Below are 22,105 nucleotides of genomic sequence, written 5' to 3'. Positions count from 1 at the left end.
ATATAGTTTCCTTCTATAATCAACAACACACATTATAAGTAATATCATTTCCCAACTTATCGAGTCTTTTGATTTATCAAGCTAAATCTCACCCTTTGATAAGTTAAAGAAATGAATACTAAATATATGTGCTTGTTATTATATTAGGATTAAGAGCACACACTTCCACAATAACTAAGGTCTTGTTCTTTTATTAAGTCAGCACAAAAAGAACTTACCTTAAATGGTCCTGCTCAATACACTCAGAGTGTACTAATGTAATTTTATAGTTAAGATAAACTAATACCAAATTACACTACAACTATTTAATGGTTTGTTCCTATCCATCTTAGTCGTGAGCAACTGTTTATAATTTATAAAGAACCGATAACATGATCTTCTGTGTGTGACATACCATACTATGTTATCTACAATATAAATTAATTAAACAACTACACTTGTAGACATTTTTGACCAATGTGATTCTTTCTTTCAAAATAAATGTTTAAAAAAGCTAGGCTTTTAGTATACACTCTAACAATCTCCCACTTATACTAAAAGACTAAGTTGTCATATCTACTGCCATACATCTGATTCTCATCCCCTCCACATGTCGATCAAAAGTTTTCGCCGGAAGGGCCTTAGTGAAAGGATCTGTCAGGTTATCTGCTGATGCTATCTTGGCGACGACAACTTCTCCTCGCTTCACGATATCTCGTATCAGGTGGTACTTGCGCTCTATATGTTTACTTGCCTTATGGGCTCGTGGTTCCTTCGAGTTTACAACTGCACCGCTATTATCACAATAAATTGTGATGATTTCGGGCAAACCAAGAATCACATCTAAGTCCATTAGGAAGTTCCTAAGCCATACAACTTCTTTGGCTACCTCAGAGGCTGTTGCATACTCAGCTTCCATGGTTGAGTTTGAAACGCATTTCTGCTTAACACTCCTCCATGAAATGGCTCCACCTCCTAAGGTAAACACATAGCCTGATGTAGACTTACTATTGTCCTTATTTGATTGAAAATCTGAATCCGTGTAACCCACAGGGAGCAAATCTTCTTCTTGGCAAACTAGCATATAATCTCTAGTCCTTCTCAGGTACTTTAATATATGTTTTACAGCAGTCAAATGTCCTTGTCCAGGGTTACTTTGATATCTGCTAACCATGCCCACGACAAAATAGATATCCGGTCTCGCACACAGCATTGCATATATTAGGCTTCCCACAACCGAAGCATAAGGAACTGCCTTCATGTCCTCTATCTCCTTTGATGTCTTCGGAGACATCTCTTTAGATAAAGCTACTCCATGCCTAAAAGGTAAGAAACCTTTCTTGAATTTTTGCATGCTAAAACAAGCAAGGATTGTATTTATATATGAATCTTGAGATAGGCACAACATCCTTTTCTTGCAATCCCTTATAACTTTGATCCCAAGAATGTGTGCACATTCTCCTAAGTCCTTCATATCAAATTGGTTGGACAACCATACCCTTACTGTTAGGATCGATGTACTCGGCTAGAGAGGGGGGTGTGAATAGCCGACCCCAAATCGTTCGTTTCTTTTTACAAATCAAGTTAGCGCAGCGAAAATAAAACGAATAGAAACGGAAGCAGAGAATAGCAAACCTCAAACTCGTCGATGTAACGAGGTTCGGAGATGAAACTCTTACTCCTCGGCGTGTCCGTAAGGTGGACGAGCCCTATCAATCGGTCGGTGGATGAGTCCCCGGAGAACCGGCTAATAAGTACTCCTTGTGGGTGGAGAAACCTCGCCACAATAACTTGCAACAGCAATATGGAAATACAAAGAAGAGCAAGAACAAAATACACAATGAATGTACAAATACTCGCTTGCCTTCTCATCGACTGAAGTCCCGGATGAAGCACCAACTTCACGGACAAATGCCAACAAGCAACTCAGTCGAAGAAGCTCACCCAAAGCTTCGGAGCTCAGCAAAGCTCAAGAGCACAGCAGTAAAGAAGCAAAAGCTTCGGACCAGAAGAAGAGTGAGAGTTCTGCATCACTGTAGAAGCCCTCAGCCCTCTTATACCTGCATCTACCTACGAAGAAGAAGCCAGAAGACAGAAGAAGACAGAAGACCGTTGGCTCACAACGGATAGTTCTGGACCGATCAGGCTGAAGCCTGATCGGTCCAGGGAACCTCTGATCGGTCCTGGGGACCGATCAAGATAAGCATGGACTGATCAGGCTATGTCCTGATCGGTCTAGGAGGAGTCTGATCGGTCCCTAGGACCGATCAGCCTTTCTTCTTCTTCTCTTCTGTTTGCTTCCTGATCGGTCTTCAGACCGATCAGATAATCCACAGAAGTACTCTGTTTGGTTACTGATTGGTCACCAGACCGATCAGCCGTATCACTGGATCGGTCCCCAGATCGATCCAGAACTTGGTTTTTGCCCAAACCAAGTCCCAAGCCTTCCAAACCAACATCCGGTCAACCTTGACCTGTTGGTACATCATGCTTAGCATCCGGTCACTCCCTTGACCTGCTAAGACTCCCCACCAAGTGTCCGGTCAATCTCTTTGACCCTCTTGGACTTTTCTCTTCGTGCCAAGTATCCGGTCACTCCCTTGACTTACTTGACCTTCACAACACCAGATGTCTGATCACCCTTGATCCATCTGGATTTTCCCTTGCCCGGCTTCACTCACCAGGACTTTCACCTAGCTTCACTCACTAGGGTTTTCACCTGGCTTCACTCACCAGGATTTCTAATCTGCCCAGCTTCACTCACCAGGACTTTCCAACTGCCTGGCTTCACTCACCAGGACTTTCCCACTGCCTGGCTTCACTCACCAGGACTTTCACCAACTGCTTGGCTTCACTCACCAGGACTTTCACTTTCACCTAGCTTCACTCACTAGGATTTTCACCTGGCTTCACTCACCAGGATTTTCCCGACTGCCTGGCTTCACTCACCAGGACTTTCCGAACTGCCTGGCTTCACTCACCAGGACTTTTCCTCTCACCTAGCTTCACTCACTAGGATTTTCACTCTGCCTAACATCCCAGTTAGGACTTCCCAGTCAAGTATCCGGTCAACCTTGACCTACTTGACTCTTCTTCATTTAACCTGATCAGACCTTGATCAGTATCTCTCCGCATGGAAAACTGCACCTGCATTGTGCATGTCTACATGTCTTTCTGTATTGTCAAACATCGAAACCATGACCAAGGTTTACGCTTAGTCAATTAGGTCAACCTTGACCTACTGGAAATTGCACCAACACTTACGTTCGATAACACTTTGACATTGTTGCCAATTAATAAAATATCATCTATGTATAGTACAAGAAATATCACCACATTTCCGTTACACTTCTTATATACATATGATTCATCCGGACACTGAATAAATCCATATAACTGTATCACTTCATTAAACCGGATGTTCCAAGATCTTGAAGCTTGCTTCAGTCCATAAATGGACCGATTGAGCTTGTACACTAGATGCTCCTTGCCTTTTTCAATCAACCCTTCTGGTTGCTTAATATGGATGTTTTATTCAAGACATCCATTAAGGAAAGTTGTCTTGACATCCATTTGCCAAACCTCATAACCATATGAGAAGCAATGGATAAGAGTATCTAGATAGACTTAAGCATAGCTACCGGTGAAAAGGTCTTCTCATAATCGATTCCCTCTTTCAGAATATACCCTTTCACAACAAGCCTTACTTTGAAGGTTTCTACCTTCCCCTCTGTCCTTCTTTTCCTTTTGTAGATCCACTTGCATCCAACGGCTTTTACACCATTTGGTGGTTCTACAAGCTCCCAGCCCTTATTAGAATACATAGATTATATTTCAGAATTCATCGCCTTTTGCCAAGATACTGTATCTTTATCTTGGAGTGCTTCGTCATACGTCCGGGGATCATGTTCATGTTTACCCAGGATCAAGTCTGAAGACTCTCCCAAAAACATGAATCTCTCAGGTTGCCTGACAACTCTCCCACTACGACGAGGCACTATCTATAACTATGCATCATTTGTGACACGTGTTACAGTTTATTGTGGTACTTCATCTTGTACTATTGATACTAAAGTAGACGTGTCCTCTCTCATTTCTTCTAGAATAATTTTACTTCTGGGCTTATATTCCATTATATAGTCTTCTTCTAAAAACTGAGCATTGGTACTAACAATGATCTTCTGATCTTTAGGACTATAAAATAAAGCACCTTTCGTTCCTCTAGGATAACCCACAAACACGCGAACTTTTGTACAAGATTTTGACTTATCAGCATCTGCTTTCAGCACATGTGTTGGACTACCCCAAATCCGAATATATCTCAGACTAGGCTTTCGCCCATTCCACAATTCTGTGGGAGTAGACGGTACTGATTAGAAGGTACCAAGTTCAGAATGTGTGCTGCTGTTTCCAAAGCGTATCCCCAAAACGAATTTGGTAATTCTGAATAACTCATAATCGATCTAACCATCTGCATAAGAGTCTTATTCCTTCATTCTGCCACACCATTCTATTGGGGTGTACTAGGTGCAGATAATTGGGATTGAATCCCGACCTCTAATAAGTAATTCCTAAACTCTCCCAAGAGGTATTCGCCTCCACGATCAGACCGTAGTGTCTTGATACTTTTACCATGGCGTTTCTCCACATCAGCCTTGTACTCTTTGAACTTATCAAAGCACTCAGAATTACGGCGCATAAAGTAAATGTATTTGCATCTCAAATAATTGTCTATGAAAGAGACAAAGTATTCGAAGCCACCTCTTGCCTGGATAGACATAGGACCACACAAATCAGAATGAACCAGTTCTAACACATCTTTGGCTCTATACCCCTTGGCCTTAAAAGATCTCTTGGTCATTTTACCTTCCAAGCAAGATTCACATGTTGGAAAGTTTTCCACCACTAATGAACCCAAGAGTCCATCAGCTATAAGCCTTTGAATCCTACTTAAGTTAATATGTCCAAGTCTTAGATGCCAAAGATATGTTTGGTTCATTTCTAAAGGTTCCTTTCTCTTATTGGAATTAGAAGATGTGTTATTAATTTCCATTTGTTGTTTTGTGGGAGAAATTGGATTTAAAGTATATAAATTGTCAACTAATGCACCAGAATAGATAATAACCCTATTTCTCTTTATAACCACATTGTCATTAAAAGAAACAGAATATCCATCCAAATACAGTTTAGAAATTGAAATTAAATTCTTTCTGAAACTGGGTACATAAAGATAATTTCTTAAAACCAAACTTCTATTCCTATCAAAAGATAAGTAGATGTCTCCCACTACAGCAGCCGCCACCTTAGTAGCATTGCCCATGTAGACTGTTATCTCTCCTTCAAATAGTCGTCGAGTTTCCTAGAACCCCTGCAAAGAATTGCAGACATGATCAGTGGCTCCCGTATCTACACACCAGGTGCTGGTAGATAACACCGCTAAACATGTTTCAACAACTAGAGAATGAGATATACCTTTATTATTTTGATTCCTACGAGGGCAGTCTGCCTTCCAATGTCCAGCCTGCTTGCAGATGAAGCACTTACCCTTCGGCTTTTTCATTCTAGCTTTTGGTCCTGTACCTAGAGGTTTATCCACCTTCTTTGCTGAAACAACCCATTTCTTCTTCTTCTTGCCTTTCGACTTAGAAGTAGAATCATTTTCAACATAGTGAATCTGAGAACTATGATAAAATATACCTTCTGCTGCCTGTAGTTCTGTCAAAAGTTCCGCCAACGTATACTCCCTTTTGTTCATGTTATAGTTTAAGCGGAACTGCTCAAAACTTCTGGGCAGCGTTTGGAGAATAATATCGGCCTGAGTTTCCCCATCGATTTCTCCTCCAAGGATCTATATTTCGTTCAGATAAGCCATCATCTTGAGGATATGATCCCTTACGGGTGTCTCCTCTGACATTGTGGTTGTCATTAACTTTCTCATTGCCTCTTGCCTAGCAGTCCGACTCTGGTGTTCGAAGAGTTCTTTGAGATTGTTCATTATATCATAAGTCGTTGGTAAGTCCTGATGCTGATGTTGCAATACATTTGACATCGAAGCCAAAATGTAATATCGCGCCATCTTATCTTCCTTTACCCATTTCTTATGATACTCAATCTCCTCTTCACTAGAATCACTATTAGGTGCATTAGGGCAGACCTCTATCAGTACAAACTTATATCTTTCAGCAGTTAGGACAATATCCAGGTTTCTTTTCCAATCTATGTAGTTTGGACCAATAAGTTTGTTCTCTTTCAATATAATGGCCAGTGGGTTGAAAGTCATCCTAAGAATCACAAAATAAACTTTGGTCAAGACTCTAAATTTAGAAGAATATTGATTCCTCAAACAATACTATTTAAATTAACCAACACCTCAAATCACTGTGAATTTTGCATGCCACGATAGTGTGGACGTATACAAAATCAAACATTTGTAAGAGGAGGTTTTACCCATTAATTTTATTCTTGTCAACCTAACTTTATGAACAATAAAATTAATAGTTGGTTTTCCTTCGGTCACACAAATAATAGCAGTGACTTCGATGGGGAGGATACTATTATATGTGCCTAAATGTATACCATTACTTGACACCTAGTCTATTAAATAAGATTGTGCCCCTTTCGATGGGGAAGATCATACACTCTTAATTAATTTTCTATAATCATCCAAAATGGAAGTTTGATCTAGTGATCCATAAACAAACTCATCCAATATGGAGGAAGACACTCGGAGCCAACGCACAAGTTTATTTACATCACTTACAAACCAGTAATGGAGACCGTGGAATTTATTTAAAAATCCCTCTCCCACTTAATTATTTAAGGTGAGGAATTTTAACCTAGCAAGCACACATCACACACATAACAGTAAATAAAAGCAATAAATATGGAAATTAATTTTCCAACTATTATAGTCTTTTCCATCACTGTCCTTCGCGTGTTGTCAGCCCTAGGGTTCATGTCATCGGGTCCATCGAGCTTCCTTTTCCGCTGCGCTTCTGGTCTTTCAATAGTACCACGCCTCGCAAGGATACGATCCGCAAAAAAAATAGAATTTTACATATATCGATCCTATATTCCACAAAGGAATGTACATATAATCTAGATCGAAACAAAAAAGTAAAATCCTAATAACTAATACAGCTCCTGCTATATTTAATACAATTATGCACACACAATAAAATGCCCTTGACATGTCCAAGGGTCCAATCACACACAATATCTGTAAGTCATAATAGTTAGAGCCTGCAACCACAGAGTTAGCACATCCTACTATTATCCTGCCTAAATTATGTATGACATGTGCATAATTAAAACTGAAAACCAAACACACAGAGGCAAATCCTAACTCTGATACCAATTGTTGGTTGGTCATAGGAAGATCGTACCGGGTCCACAAGTGTCGAACATTTCTTAACAACCTATTGTGTTCTTTAGAAATTAAATTTGGAATCGTAAACGGAACTTAATATTATTGATTCCAAATTTAACTTATCTGTTCTTAATAGTTTAGACTTGGATCGCAAGCAGAACTTAACACTATTGATCCAAATCTACCTATGTTACAAATTCAATTAAATATTTATTTTGGAAATCGGCTCCCAGGTCAAACATGGCGAGGCACATGACCTTCTTAGGTATGGGAGCATCCACCACTGCCTCGACAAAGCCTCTTAATGAAATTCAATATTTAATTTCCTAAAATAACATTAGGTTTAACCAAAATGAACAATCGAATCACAAATTCGAAAAACAAAACAAAAGAAACACAACTTTGAATATCTAATCCAAAAATCTAGAATCATATGCCTCTCGTATTTGGAATTCATACAAAGAAAAATTAGCATGATGCGGAAAATAATTACTAGTTATACCTTTCTTTGTATGCAACTATCTCTTGATCTTCTACCGTATTCCTCTTCTTATCTCGGACGTTGTGTGGGCAACGATCTACCGAGATGAGAACCACCCAAGCTCTTCTTCTTCCTCACCAAGTTTTGGCCACCAAGACTCCTCCAAGGATGTAGAGGTTCGGCCACCACCACCAAGCTCCAAGGGATGCAAGAAACAAAGCCTCCTTTCTCTCCTTCTTCTCCTAGCTAGAACCGGCCACCAACAAGAGCTCCAAGAGAGGGATGAAACCGACCACTAAAGAAGAAGAGAAGAGGAAAAGAAGAAGCTCTAGGGTCGGCCACCACCAAGGAAGAGAGGGAAGAAAATAGAATAGAGTAGTTACCCATGAAGGCACTCCTACCCCCTCTTTTATAATCCTTGGTCTTGACAAATAAAGAAACATTAAATAAAATCCTCCTTATTTTCATTGTCATGAAAAGGAAAATTTAATTAATTAAAACCAATTTCCTTTTCTTAAATATTATGGTCGGCCACCTCATTGCTCCAAGCAAGGAAAGTTTTAACACAAAATTAAAACTTCCTAATTTGTTTCCGGAAATTTTAAAATAAAAATTTCTCTAATAGTTTTTCCCTCCATGGTTGGTTATACAAGGAATTTTATAAATTAAAATCTCTCTATTAAAACATGTGAATGATTTCCAAAAAGGAAAGTTATTTTTCAAAATTAAAATCTTCCTCGCAATCTACAAATAAGGAAAGATATCAAATCTTTTCTTAAACTTTTGTAGAAACTTATAAAAGAAAATATATAATTTTAAAACTCTCTTTTTTAAATCATGAACATGGTTACAAAAAAGAAAAATTCTATCAAAAAATTAAAATCTTCCTTTTAACTACAAAGAAAGGAAGATATCAAATCTTTCACCTAATCTTTTGTAGAAAACTATAAAAGGAAAGATTTAAATTTTAAACTCTCTCTTTTAAAATCATGATATCCACATAAGAAAAGATTTTAAAAATTAAAATCCTTTTAATATGATGTGGCCGGCCACACTAAGCTTGGGTTCAAGCTAGGGCCGGCCACACGACTTAACTCATCCTCTTTACTTGGCCGGCCCAATCTTGAGTTCCAAGCTTGCTTGGCCGACCCCCTTTAGGATGAGTATAAAGGTGGGTAAGAAGTGGGTATGTGGTGGGTATAAATGTCTATATACAAGAGTCTACGATAGGGACCGAGAGGAGGAATTGGTTTTGGTCTCCTGATGAAATTAAGCTTCCCGTGTTCGCCTCGAACACCTAACTTAATTTCATCAATAATAATTCATACCACTAAAGAATTATTATTGAACTACCGCACCAATCCCAAATTATATTTTGGGCTCCTTCTTATTATGAGTGTGTCAGTCTCCCTATGTTTAAGATGTCGAATGTCCACTAATTAAATGAGTTACTGACAATTCTCTTTAATTAATATCTTAGTCCAAGAGTAATATCACTCAACCTTATCGTCATGTCGAACTAAATCCACCTGCAGGGTTTAACATGACAATCCTTATGAGCTCCTCTTGGGGACATTATCAACCTAGATTACTAGGATATAGTTTCCTTCTATAATCAACAACACACATTATAAGTAATATCGTTTCCCAACTTATCGGTCCTTTTGATTTATCAAGCTAAATCTCACCCTTTGATAAGTTAAAGAAATGAATACTAAATATATGTGCTTGTTATTATATTAGGATTAAGAGCACACACTTCCATAATAACTAAGGTCTTGTTCTTTTTTTAAGTTAGCACAAAAAGAACTTACCTTAAATGGTCCTGCTCAATACACTCAGAGTGTACTAGTGTAATTTTATAGTTAAAATAAATTAATACCAAATTACATTACAACTATTCAATGGTTTGTTCATATTTATCTTAGTCGTGAGCTACTATTTATAATTTATAAAAAATCGATAACATGATCTTCTGTGTGTGACACCACACACCATGTTATCTACAATATAAATTAATTGAACTACTACACTTGTAGACATTTTTGACCAATGTGATTCTTTATTTCAAAATAAATGTTTACAAAAGCTAGACTTTTAGTATACACTCTAACAATCTTCCACTTATACTAAAAGTCTAAGCTGTCATATCTGCTGCCATATATCTGATTCTCATCCCCTCCATATGTCGATCAAAAGCTTTCGCCGGAAGGGCCTTAGTGAAAGGATTTGCCAGGTTATCTGCTGATGCTATCTTAGCGACGACAACTTCTCCTCGCTTCACGATGTCTCGTATCAGGTGATACTTGCGCTCTATATGTTTACTTGCCTTATGGGCTCGTGGTTCCTTCGAGTTTGCAACTGCACCGCTATTATCACAATAAATTGTGATGATTTTGGGCAAACCAGGAATCATATCTAAGTCCATTAGGAAGTTCCTAAGCCATACAACTTCTTTGGTTGCCTTAGAGGCTTCTACATACTCAGCTTCCATAGTTGAGTTTGAAACGCATTTCTACTTAACACTCCTCCATGTAATGGCTCCACCTACTAAGGTAAACACATAGCCTGATGTAGACTTACTATTGTCCCTATCTCTTTGAAAATTCGAATCCGTGTAACCCACAGTGAGCAAATCATCTGCTTGGTAAACTAGCATATAATCCTTAGTCCTTCTCAGGTACTTTAATATATGCATTATAGCAGTCCAATGTCCTTGTCCAGGGTTACTTTGATATCTACTAACCATGCCCACGGCAAAACAGATATCCGATCTCGTACACAGTATTGCGTACATTAGGCTTCCCACAGCCGTAGCATAAGGAACTGCCTTCATGTCCTCTATCTCCTTTGATGTCTTTGGAGACATCTCTTTAGATAATGCTACTCCATGACTAAAAGGTAAGAAACCTTTGTTGGAGTTTTGCATGCTAAAACGAGCAAGGATTGTATCTATATATGAAGCTTGAGATAGTCACAACATCCTTTTCTTGCAATCCCTTATGACTTTTATCCCAAGAATGTGTGTACATTCTTCTAAGTCCTTCATATCAAATTATTTGGACAACCATACTCTTACGTCCGATAATACTTTGACATTATTGCCAATTAACAAAATATCATCTACGTATAGTACAAAAAATACCACCACATTTCCGTTACACTTCTTGTATACACAAGATTCATCCGGACACTGAATAAATCCATATGACTATATCACTTCATTAAACCGGATGTTCCAAGATCTTGAAGCTTGCTTCAGTCCATAAATGGACCGATTGAGCTTGTACACTAGATGCTCGTTGTCTTTTTCAATGAACCCTTCTGGTTGCTTCATATGGATGTTTTCTTCAAGACATCCATTAAGGAAAGTTGTCTTGACATCCATTTGTCAAACCTCATAATCCATATAAGCAGCAATGGATAAGAGTATCTGGATAGACTTAAGCATAGCTACCGGTGAAAAGGTCTCCTCATAATCGATTCCCTCTTTCTAAATATACCCTTTCGCAACAAGCCTTGCTTTGAAGGTTTCTACCTTCCCGTCTATCCCTCTTTTCCTTTTGTAGATCCACTTGCATCCAACGGCTTTTACACCGTTTTGTGGTTCTACAAGCTGCCAAACCTTATTAGAATACATAGATTCTATTTCAGAATTCATCGTCTTTTGCCAAGATACTGCATCATTATCTTGGAGTTCTTCGTCATACGTCCGGGGGTCAGGTTCATGTTTACCCGGGATCAAGTCCGAAGACTCTCCTAAAAACATGAATCTCTCAGGTTGCCTGACAACCCTCCCACTATGACGAGGCACTGTCTATAACTGTGCATCATTTGTGACACGTGTTGCAGTTTCTTGTGGTATTTCATCTTGTATTGTTGGTACTAAAGTAGACGTGTCCTCTCTCATTTCTTCTAGAACAATTTTATTTCTGGGTTTGTCTTCCATTATATAGTCTTCTTCTAAAAATTGGGCAAACCGTCCAAGAAGTGTCTCAGTTTCTCCTCTGCATCATTGGCAATTAGAGGCACAAAGTGACATCCTCTGTCCAACTTCTGGACGTACTCCGCAACCGATAAGTCTCCTTGTCGGAGGCTCATGAACTCTCTCTTCACTCGTACCGCACATCTGCCGTGAAGTACTTCTCGTAGAATATCTTCTTGAACCCCAAGTCTTCAGGTCGATGCACTTTTCTGCTCCTTCCCACCACAAGGAGGCATCCTCCTTCAGCAAATAGGTAGTGCAACGTACCCTGTCTGTATCAGTCATATCCATAAATCTGAATATTACATCCAAAGATCTGATCCATCCCTCTGCCACGAATAGGTCTGTAGTGCCCAAAAAGTTCTTGGGGTCCATCCTCCGGAATCGCTTATAAACTGCTTCTGGTCGAACTCTACGAGCAGTTTTTGCATGTTGCTCTAATAGTTTCGCCATACCTTCTAGCATATGAGCGCTAGCGTCCATATGTGGGGTGGAGGTGGAGGTGGAGGTGGAGGTGGTGACACCTCCTGCCTCCTCTCCGACGAGGGCTGGGAAAAGGGCGCCCCCTCATGCCGCTGCCCCTCATCCACCCGATTCCTCCTTACGGGTACACCTAGGAGGTATCCCTGGAAGGAACAAACTCGTTCAGATATTAGGAAACAAATTTATTGTACCTCTAACTTATATACTTTAGGCTTGACTTCTTGAGCTTCTCGCAACCGGCAGCGGCACAACCCTTAATCAGAAACTTTGCTCTGATACCAAATGAAACAACCTAGATCGATATATGGACAAACCTCATAATTGCAACCTTAAAGAGACTCAAATTAATTCAACAACTTAGATTAAAATACATTACAAACTGATCCAACATGAAACCCAAAACAAGGCACGAATTAACATTATAATAGTAAATAAAACCTTCTACAGGACAAAGAAGGCAACTGACTAGTAAGATAAACTCGATCAACTACCAATAGAGAAACTCAACTCTGACCAGAAGACCTAACATCCCAATGCAAGGAAAAAAACTAGACTAATAAGAGAAGACTGCGGGTGTGCATTGCCAAGTACAAGAACACTCATCCATCAAGTTCTGTCGTCTCCTCATTACCTACACCATATAGATCTAGTGAGTTTAAAATCTGACAATTAAATAATAAGAGTTATTGGATGAATAACCTTAACGGAATTTGTAGGAATTTTTAGTAATTTTTTGGGATTTAATCAAAGCTCATATGACGTATTTAGAGGGGATGCATTTATGGGCTCGAGAAAAGCCTGTTTGGAATACCCGGAAGTGGGTGTTGATGAAGGAGAGAACTTAGAGTTTAATTAACCTAACCCTGATTTTATATTATATATATTTACCCTAATTCTTTCTACTCTTTTATTTCCTCACCCGAACCTATCGCCGATTCCTCCTTTTGTCTACTGCCGCCGACCCTCCTCCCTTCGTCTTGTACTCGCACGCACAGGCGGCGCTATGCGCCGTGCCGTCGCCGCCTCCTCGTCGGCCAATAACAGCCTCCACCGTCCTCTGGTTAAGCTTTGTGCCCTCGTCGCGCTGGAAACAACGCCGCTCCTCTCCGCTTCTTGACGCATGCACGATCCCGTGCCACCCAGCACCAGTGCAGCCCAAATCACCCGGCACTAGCCGTGGCCAGACTTCCGTGCGTCTTCGGCTCCTCTCCCGCCATAAGCAGGAGGCCATGGGGCTGTGCCCGTGAGCTGATTCCCCTCTCCCATTCCACACGATGCCAACACACCACTGCTCATAAATTGTTGCTCGAGCAGTCGTCGTCGACACCGGTGTTGGCGCACTTTGGAGAGTAAGCCATGCCTCTCACGGCTGCGGGTCGGATACGACAGCTTCCATTGCTGCTAACCCATCTTCGGCCAATTGAGGCTAGTACTGGCCGATGGAACACCGTCACCACATCGAGAGCCAATGTTGTCGTGACTGGCTGTTCGTCGCCTTCCCTGCTGTGAGTTTCCATCGTAGAATGTCAAAGAAGAAGAAGAGAAGCAAACCGCGACAGTAGGATAACGATGTTTAATCATCTATCTAACTATGATCTATTTGGGTTAACAGCATTATAAATTGCTTAATTAATAATCTAGTTAAATATAAATTGAGTAATTATTGATTAATTACTTGTGAGTTAGATTATGTATTTACTGGTTGATTAGGTTAAATGAAGATCAGGTTAAATGCAAGTGGATTAGTAAATAAGGTATGTGATAGTTGGATTAACAGGAAATAACCAATATCTTGATAAATTTATTTAACTTTATTACTAAGATCATTCTAGTACTTAGATTGGTCACTTATCCTATGCTTGTAGGATTCAAGCTCATGGTTTACTCTATGACTTAAAGATGGCTAGGATATTCTTCAATGAGGATGTTGGTTCAAGATGAGTGTCTCAACGTAGGATTGTTTAGCTCGATCGATATATAAAGGCGAGTACTTCTTGCTTTGTTTCTTTTAGTACTTTGACCTTGGTGCATGAGATATTTTTGGATAAGAACTGTTGGACCCCGTGATTGTTTTGATGTGATCAACCAAGTTACGTTAGGTCCTGTTTGTTATTTGATCCCTGTGTCTAAGTGTGCAGGAACTTAGGAATACAGGAAGTCGAGTGGAAGATGCAGCTAGCGAGAAGGACGACACGAGAAGGGAGCCAAGGGGCTCGGTGCATCCGAATGATGAAAGAGCTGCGGAAGAGTACACCGGTGGACGAGAAGAACGTGTGCGGCGTTCAAGGGATGAGAAGCCGGGTCGGAAGCCTACTCGAGGAGAAGGCTGAAAATTGGGTTCGGGTGAGCCCTATTTCTGTTGGCCGAAATCACCTAAGCGATCAGAGCTTCGAAAGAAGAGGAAAAAGAAAAGCTGGAAACTATTTATACCATGCAGTCCGAGGTGCCTCAGACCAATACGAGGTGCCTCCATCACCTTGAAGGCGCCTCAGACCAGTCAGAGCCACCTTCAAGAGCATTAGAGGCGCCTCAGACCCAATCTTTGTGACTGTTTGCAACCGAATAGAGCTTTATTCGGTCAAATTGCTTGGAGGCGCCCTCAACCCTCTTGGAGGCACCTTTAACACTCAGGATAAGATTTCCAGGAGTTATATAAAGGCCCCTGAGCTAGAAAATTAATCACTCACCTCTGTAACAACTTCCTAGCAACTTATGTGCTCTCTTATTGTGTAAAAGGCTTCTCCGCCTTCAGAGAATGAGACTTTTCTAGTGCACTTTTCCACCGCCTTGGATTAACAACCCCCTGGGTTGTAACCAAGTTAATTTCTAGTCTCCCTTTTATTTCTTGTTATTTCTTTTGTTATTGTTGCTATCTTTTTGAGTTGAAAGTCTCGAGGAGGGTATACCCTGTTTTGCAGCCAATTCATCTCTCTCTTGCCGGCCACGCTACTATAACAAGTGGTATTAAAGCCTGACCGCCTCAGAAGGACTAACCGCCAACTGAAGTACAAAGATCAAGATAATGGCCAGAGCGAACATTCATCCCTCGAAGTTCGACAGAGACTTCGCTACGTGGAAACACAAAATGGAGGTATTTTTCAAAACAGAGTTTGATATTCTTCTTATTATGAAATATGGTTTTGCAGCACTTAAAGACAAGGAAGAATACAACTGGATGAAGAAGGAGCAAGCAGATTTTGTGGCCAACGGAAAGGCGAAAATCCACCTACTCAGCGTTCTGCCGCCCCAGGAGGTAAGTCGGATCGGAAACTACAACTCCGCTAAAGACCTCTGAGAAAAATTCCTGGAGCTTCATGAAGGTACCTCAGAAGCAAAATTGGCAAGGAGGGACATCCTCCGGACTCAGCTAACGAACCTCCGGATGAATAATGGTGAGAAGGTAGCGCAACTTCAAGCGATGATCAAGGAGCTAATAACTCAACTCAACAACCTCGGAGAATCGGTAATGAACCGAGACTCGATCCGATATGCGCTCAACACCTTCCCCAGAACTCTTGAATGGGCATCCTTAGTAGATGATTACTACATCTCTAAGGACTTTGAGGTAAGTAGTTTAGAAAGTTTATTTTCTACTTTCGAACTTCACGAGTGTCGACTTGCAGAGCCTAAACAAGTAGAGAAATCAAACCTCAACATTACCCTACAAGCCGAAAAGGACGATCCCGACTCCGAAGCATCGATCGACAAAACCAAAGTGGCGCTACTAGTAAGACGTTTCAATAAATTTCTTAAAACTAATAAATTTCGATCGCAGCCGGAAAAACATCAGCGCAACAGAAGGACGGTCCGGTGTTACAACTGCAATGAAGAAGGGCATATCAAGGATGACTACCCCAAATTAAAGAAAAAGGACAAAGAAAAGTCTCGAAGATCAACGCCCTCGAAGCGCAAGAGTTTGAAGGCTACATGGGATGAATCATCATCCTCGGAATCCGAAGTCGAAGCCTTCTCAGGATTAGCACTGATGGCCAACCATCTTTTCGAAGAAACCAGCTCGGAGATGAACATAGATGAAGGGGGAGGATCATCAGAAGAAGAAGAAAGCTGCGACGAAGGGGGAGCATCACCAAGTGAGGTAAGTAAGGTATGTAATATCACCCCCTACTCAGTCTTTTGAATTTATCAAAGACTTACAAAAGATCTAGTTAAGTTAGAAAAAGAAAATGTTGAATTGAAATTAAAATTAATAAAAACATATCCACTAGAAATGTATGATATTTTAAAATTAGAAAATGAGAAATTAAAAATTGAAATTGAAAAATTAAAAAAGAATCAAGCATGCTTAATTAAATTTCTAAAATCAAAACTTAGAGTTTATGGAAAATTAAATTGGTATATTAAAAAGCATCAGGGACAACTTAGAAAAGTTCATAGAAACTATGTACCTCCTAAGTTCTTAATTAATCCAGTAGGAAGGAACCTTTATTGGGTTCCAAAATCATTTCTAGACTAAATATTTTTTTAAGTTAGAGCTTATAGCGAGAAAATTAAACAATGAGTTTCTTTATGAGGCTTTGTCTAAGGAAGTGGTTGTTGCTCCAATAACCAAGAAGGCCTAGTGCCTCGCCACGACCTGGAAACCAAAATATTGAAATAAAATGTTTAATTAACTTTCTGGAAAAGCATTAAAATTGGAATTAAATAATGCTTTAGAAAGTTTTTCTTTAACATTTTTTTTCAATAAAAATATTTTTAAACTTAGAAAAATATTTCTTGTATAAAATTTTTTACTTAGGAAAATTCTCAAATAATATTTTTTGCCTAAGTTAAAATTTCTTCTGAAATTAGAACTAACTTAGGAATGTTTTTTCTCTTACCTAAGTTTTAAGTTAGAAAATTCTTAAATTATTTTTAACTTAGAAATTCTTTCAGAAGTCTCAGAAATTTGTTTTAAAAGACTTAGAATTTAGTTTGAACATATTTTATACCCCGTTTTTGCTGTGATCAAAGAGGAAGAGATAGACACAAGTTAAGGGGGAGTTAGAAATATTTTCACATTCCGTTTGAATTTTTGATATTCTTTTCAAAATTAATGTTGTAATTTATTTTAATTGCAAATTTATGCTTAAACTGGTAGTTTAATTATTTCTTTAAATTATTACTTGTTTATTTTACCCTAACTTGAACTTGGGTTGATGCACATCCAAAAGGGGGAGATTGTTGGACCTCGTGATTGTTTTGATGTGATCAACCAAGTTAGGTTATGTTTTGTTTGTTATTTGATCTCTATGTCTAAGTGTGCAAGAACTTAGGAATGCAGAAAGTCGAGCGGAAGACGCAGCTAGTGAGAAGGACGGCATGGGAAGGGAGCCAACAAGCTCGGTGCGTCCGAAGGACGAAAGAGCTACGGAAGAGTACACCGGTGGACGAGAAGAACGTGTGCAGCGTTCGAGGGATGAGAAGCCGGGTCGGAAGCCTGCTCGAGGAGAAGGCCGGAAATTAGGTTCGGGTGAGCCCTATTTCGGCTGGTTGAAATCACCCAAGCGATCGGAGCTTCGCAAGAAGAGGAAAAAGAGAAGTTGGAAACTATTTATACCATGCAGTATTTATACCATGCAGTTCAAGGCACCTCAGACCAGTCCAAGGCACCTCAGATCAGTCCAAGGTGCCTCCATCACCTTGAAGGTGCCTCAGACCAGTTCGAGGCGCCTTCAAGAGTATTGGAGGCGCCTTAGACCCAATCTTTATGACCGTTTGCAATCGGATAGAGCTTTATCCGGTCAAACTGCTTGGAGGCGCCTTCAACCCTCTTGGAGGCACCTTCAACACTCAGGATAAGATTTCCATGAGCTATATAAAGGCCCCTAGAGTTAGGAAATTAATCAATCAACTCTGTAACAACTTCCTAGCAACTTCTATGCTCTCTTATTATGTAAAAGGCTTCTCCGCCTTTAGAGAATGAGACTTTTCTGGTGTGCTTTCCCACCACCTTGGATTAACAACCCCCTGGATTGTAACCAAGTTAATTTCTAGTCTCCCTTTTATTTCTTGTTATTTCTTTTATTACTGTTGCTATCTTTTTGAGTTGAAAGTCTTGAGGAGGGTATACCCTGTTTTGCAAGTAATTCACCCCCATCTTGTCGGCCACGCTGCTACAACAAGAATTGCTTTACCTTGACTCCACTTTTATTTTCATGCGCCAGATTCCTCTACCATTACATAATGCCATACTGATTACATCATTAAACTAAATAGGTTTAGAAAGCTGTCAAAAAAAAAACTAGGTCGTTTGCATCGACCTTTCAACAAATTCAACCAATCAAAAACATGTTAAGATTCACCGAGCCAGGACCTCTGCCTACTGGAAAAAAAAATTAACACTGTTTGGATGAAATGGCCAAGCCGAAACCTACCAGTATATCCAACTAAACCAACTAGTAATGACATAACTTTTAAACAATAAATAATGCACCGAAACACTAAAAGTTCATGAAGCTTGTAATTTTAGTGTCGTTTCAAAGTTGGGTATTGCATGATTATACTACAAGACTAGTTATAAAGGCGCATGTGCATTATTAACCCCTTTTTATTTATTTATTTATTTATTTTTCCACCAAATCTTTGCATGTTGGCAATTGATATAAAACCATGCAATAACCCTCTGAGCTACACGATTCTGTATGCAACCAATTAATACACAACGATGCAAAATTTTGCATGCAACCATTTGAAGTGCAAACAAAGGCAACCCGAACCATGCAATATTCTGCATGCAGCCAATTAGCATAAACGATGTAAAATTCTGCTTGCAACCAATTTAAGAGCAAGCAAAATGATGCAATCAGATGAATAATTCCTTCTATTTGGTCAAACAAAGGCAAGTCCAGATGTACTGCATTCAGAAGAATTAAAGAGCAAAGTAAACGTACATTAATTTAAACCCCCTTATCCTTAATCTATCTCGTTATGTAATATGCATGCTTTCGATTTCATAATCCATGTAGTAGCAAAATAGAGATGTAGTTTAAAGCGAATATAATCCATGTGGTGCAATAAAAATTGGAACAGGAAACCTTACGACGTAACCCAAAGTATTATACTACGATCCGTAGTAAATATCAAAAACAATCAAAGGAGAACTTGCCTTGGTATATATTTTTTTGTGTGTATGGGGGATGACTAGAGAAACGTAAGGAAAAATGACCTTAAGCATTCCGACAGGGTTCCTCTATCTTCTCTGAAGTTGCTAGGGTTTGGATGAGGGTGGTCGGTGGCTACTAAGGTGAGGGGAAATAAAACGTGTATTTAAAAGGATAAGCCGAGTCGGGTTGCTAGTTAATCGGGTCGGGTTCATTAACTTATTTATACCTTAATTACTTAAACGTATTAATGCTTTAATTACCTCCTTTTTTTTCTCCAGGTGTTACATGCATCGAGCCTATTGACTCCTTTCCCATGTGATTCTTCTCATTGGTTGTGTCTTCTGCTTGACTTCTTGTTTTCTTAAGTTCTTGCACACTTAGATACAAGATCAAATATACATAACCTAACTTAATCTGGATGATCACATAAAAACTAACCTGGGGTACTTACATAAACTAACCAAGAATCTTTTCTAAGATCAGTTTAAATTAGGTTAGGATAGCTCAACAAAGGCTACATAATAAAGTGACAAGTAAGTTTCCAATAGGTCGTGAATCACAAGCAAACTATTTATCCCGCTACCTTCCTAGACAAAACTTACCTAGATATACTCTATTAAAATCTCTTTATATGAATTTATTATACAATCCACTCTAATGTCAATTGTCGAATTGAAATAAGGTTCTAGAGGGGATGGTGCCTTTTAATTTTATGTATTAAAAGGATTTTTGCAAAACTTTAACAATAGACATAAATAACTTAAAAAAGTAATTTTTAAAAATTAGAGTTACATGAATTTAACATAAGTGGAAACCCATGTTTGTATTCCATGACCTAATGATTTAACATAAGGTGAATCTATTGGTCCAAGTAGTACCGATAATCAAATTTGTATTTTGACATCTGATGAATGATTTAAAGTTAGATATTCTATGTTTAATATGTGGGTTAAGTGTACAGGTCACTTAACATGAAAAGTTTTAATTAGTTAGGAAGATCGGATATTAGGCATCGGAAAGACCTAGTGGGTCAGGATGATCGAATACGAGGCAAGGGAGCATTAGTGGATCAGAAGGATCAATCACTGGGTAGAAGACTATATGAGTTGATATGGAAAAACATTTAATAAATTTGCTAGACTAGACATCAAGTAAGGAAAGTCTAGGTAGGCCATCGTACACTAAGCAGAAGAAGAAGTACAAATAGATCATCTAAATTGGATGTTTGACAGGTAAGTAAGGTAAGTCCAAGAGAGACCTTTCATTCAAAAAGATAGTGAGAACGTGTCCCAGTTGAGACAATCTTAACCGTTGATCCAACTGAAGAAACCTATGGAGTTTTCTAAGTCAAAATCAAACCGTCTTAACTATAAGTTTGATTCATGCATACTTATCTATTTTAAACACTATTTTGCAAGATCATTATTGTTATTATTGTGCTAACTGCTTTGTAGAAAAAAAGACTTTGGTTGACCAAACATGATGGTTTGGCCAACCGATCTAAGTAGATAAGCATAGACCAGATTTGTATTAGAGTAAGGAAGGAAATAAAGGTTTAGTCGGCTGATCAAGAGGATCAGTTGATCGAATACATTTAGAAAGAATAGATAAGATGTGATCGGATCAAATAGTAAAGAAAATTCTAGGTCCAATCAATTGATAGAATGTTCAATCAACCAGACAAGCGGATTACGCTGGATTGATTTGATCAGATTGGAGCAAGCAAAGAAAGATTGGGGATCTAGTCGACTGATAGGAAGATCAGTCGATTGGATGTTCAACTGACTGCATGAAGGCTATAAAAGAAGCCTCGGGATCTGAGACTTATCATAATTTCTTCACTCAATGATCTCTCTCTGCTGTTATGCTCTATTCATGCAAGTGCTAATACGCCAAAGCTCTTCGACAACCAATGTCATAATTCTATATCTCGGTGTTGTCATTATTATTATTTTTATTGTACTTTATTTTAATAGAGGTTCAGTAAACTTGTTACTATCCTCTAATCTTGTATGAGCTTTCCTCCTCCTAATTTTTTCGGAAAGGAGAGCATTAGTGATTACCTATTCAAAAATGGTCAAAGGGATCATCAGTCTTCTATAATAGTCAATGGACTGTGAACCAAGTAATCGATCGAGTCTTTCATTTTTTCTTTTCCACTACGTTTCTGATTTCAAAAGGATATGGTCCTATAGGATAATCTCATTAACCTTTTCCTTTCTGGATGCCTTTCGCGCGCCTGCAAATTTTTGAAAAAAAATAATTGAAGTACAAAAAGACTACATATGAATAAACAAGCAAAATAATAGCTCGAATAAAAATAATAAAAATAAATATATCTAGTTGTTGAACCACTCACTACTTGAATAAGCTTTATAATGAAGAGCCTATCCCCCAGGGTGTAGCGTAGATGGTGGACACATGATATCTCTGGCGTAATGATCAGGGGTCGATTCTCAGGAACTAACAACCTGGAGTTTACCCCACTATGCGCATATAGCCTGTGTACTTGCATGTACCTCCCTCCATATCCATGAGTCCGACACTAGGAGACCGTTAAGATAGCGGATCTACCATTTTTTTATATATAATGAAGAGCCTTTTGTGTGAATACTTGAGCGATTTCTTGTGATGATTAAATGAATGATTTGAGAGTCTCTTTCTAGACCCTTTATATAGATGCTTTTCGGGTGGTCAGTCGATCA

This window comes from Zingiber officinale, chromosome 4A, assembly GCF_018446385.1.
Source record: "Zingiber officinale cultivar Zhangliang chromosome 4A, Zo_v1.1, whole genome shotgun sequence".
Classification (NCBI taxonomy): domain Eukaryota; kingdom Viridiplantae; phylum Streptophyta; class Magnoliopsida; order Zingiberales; family Zingiberaceae; genus Zingiber; species Zingiber officinale.
This window is presented reverse-complemented; position numbering follows the sequence as displayed.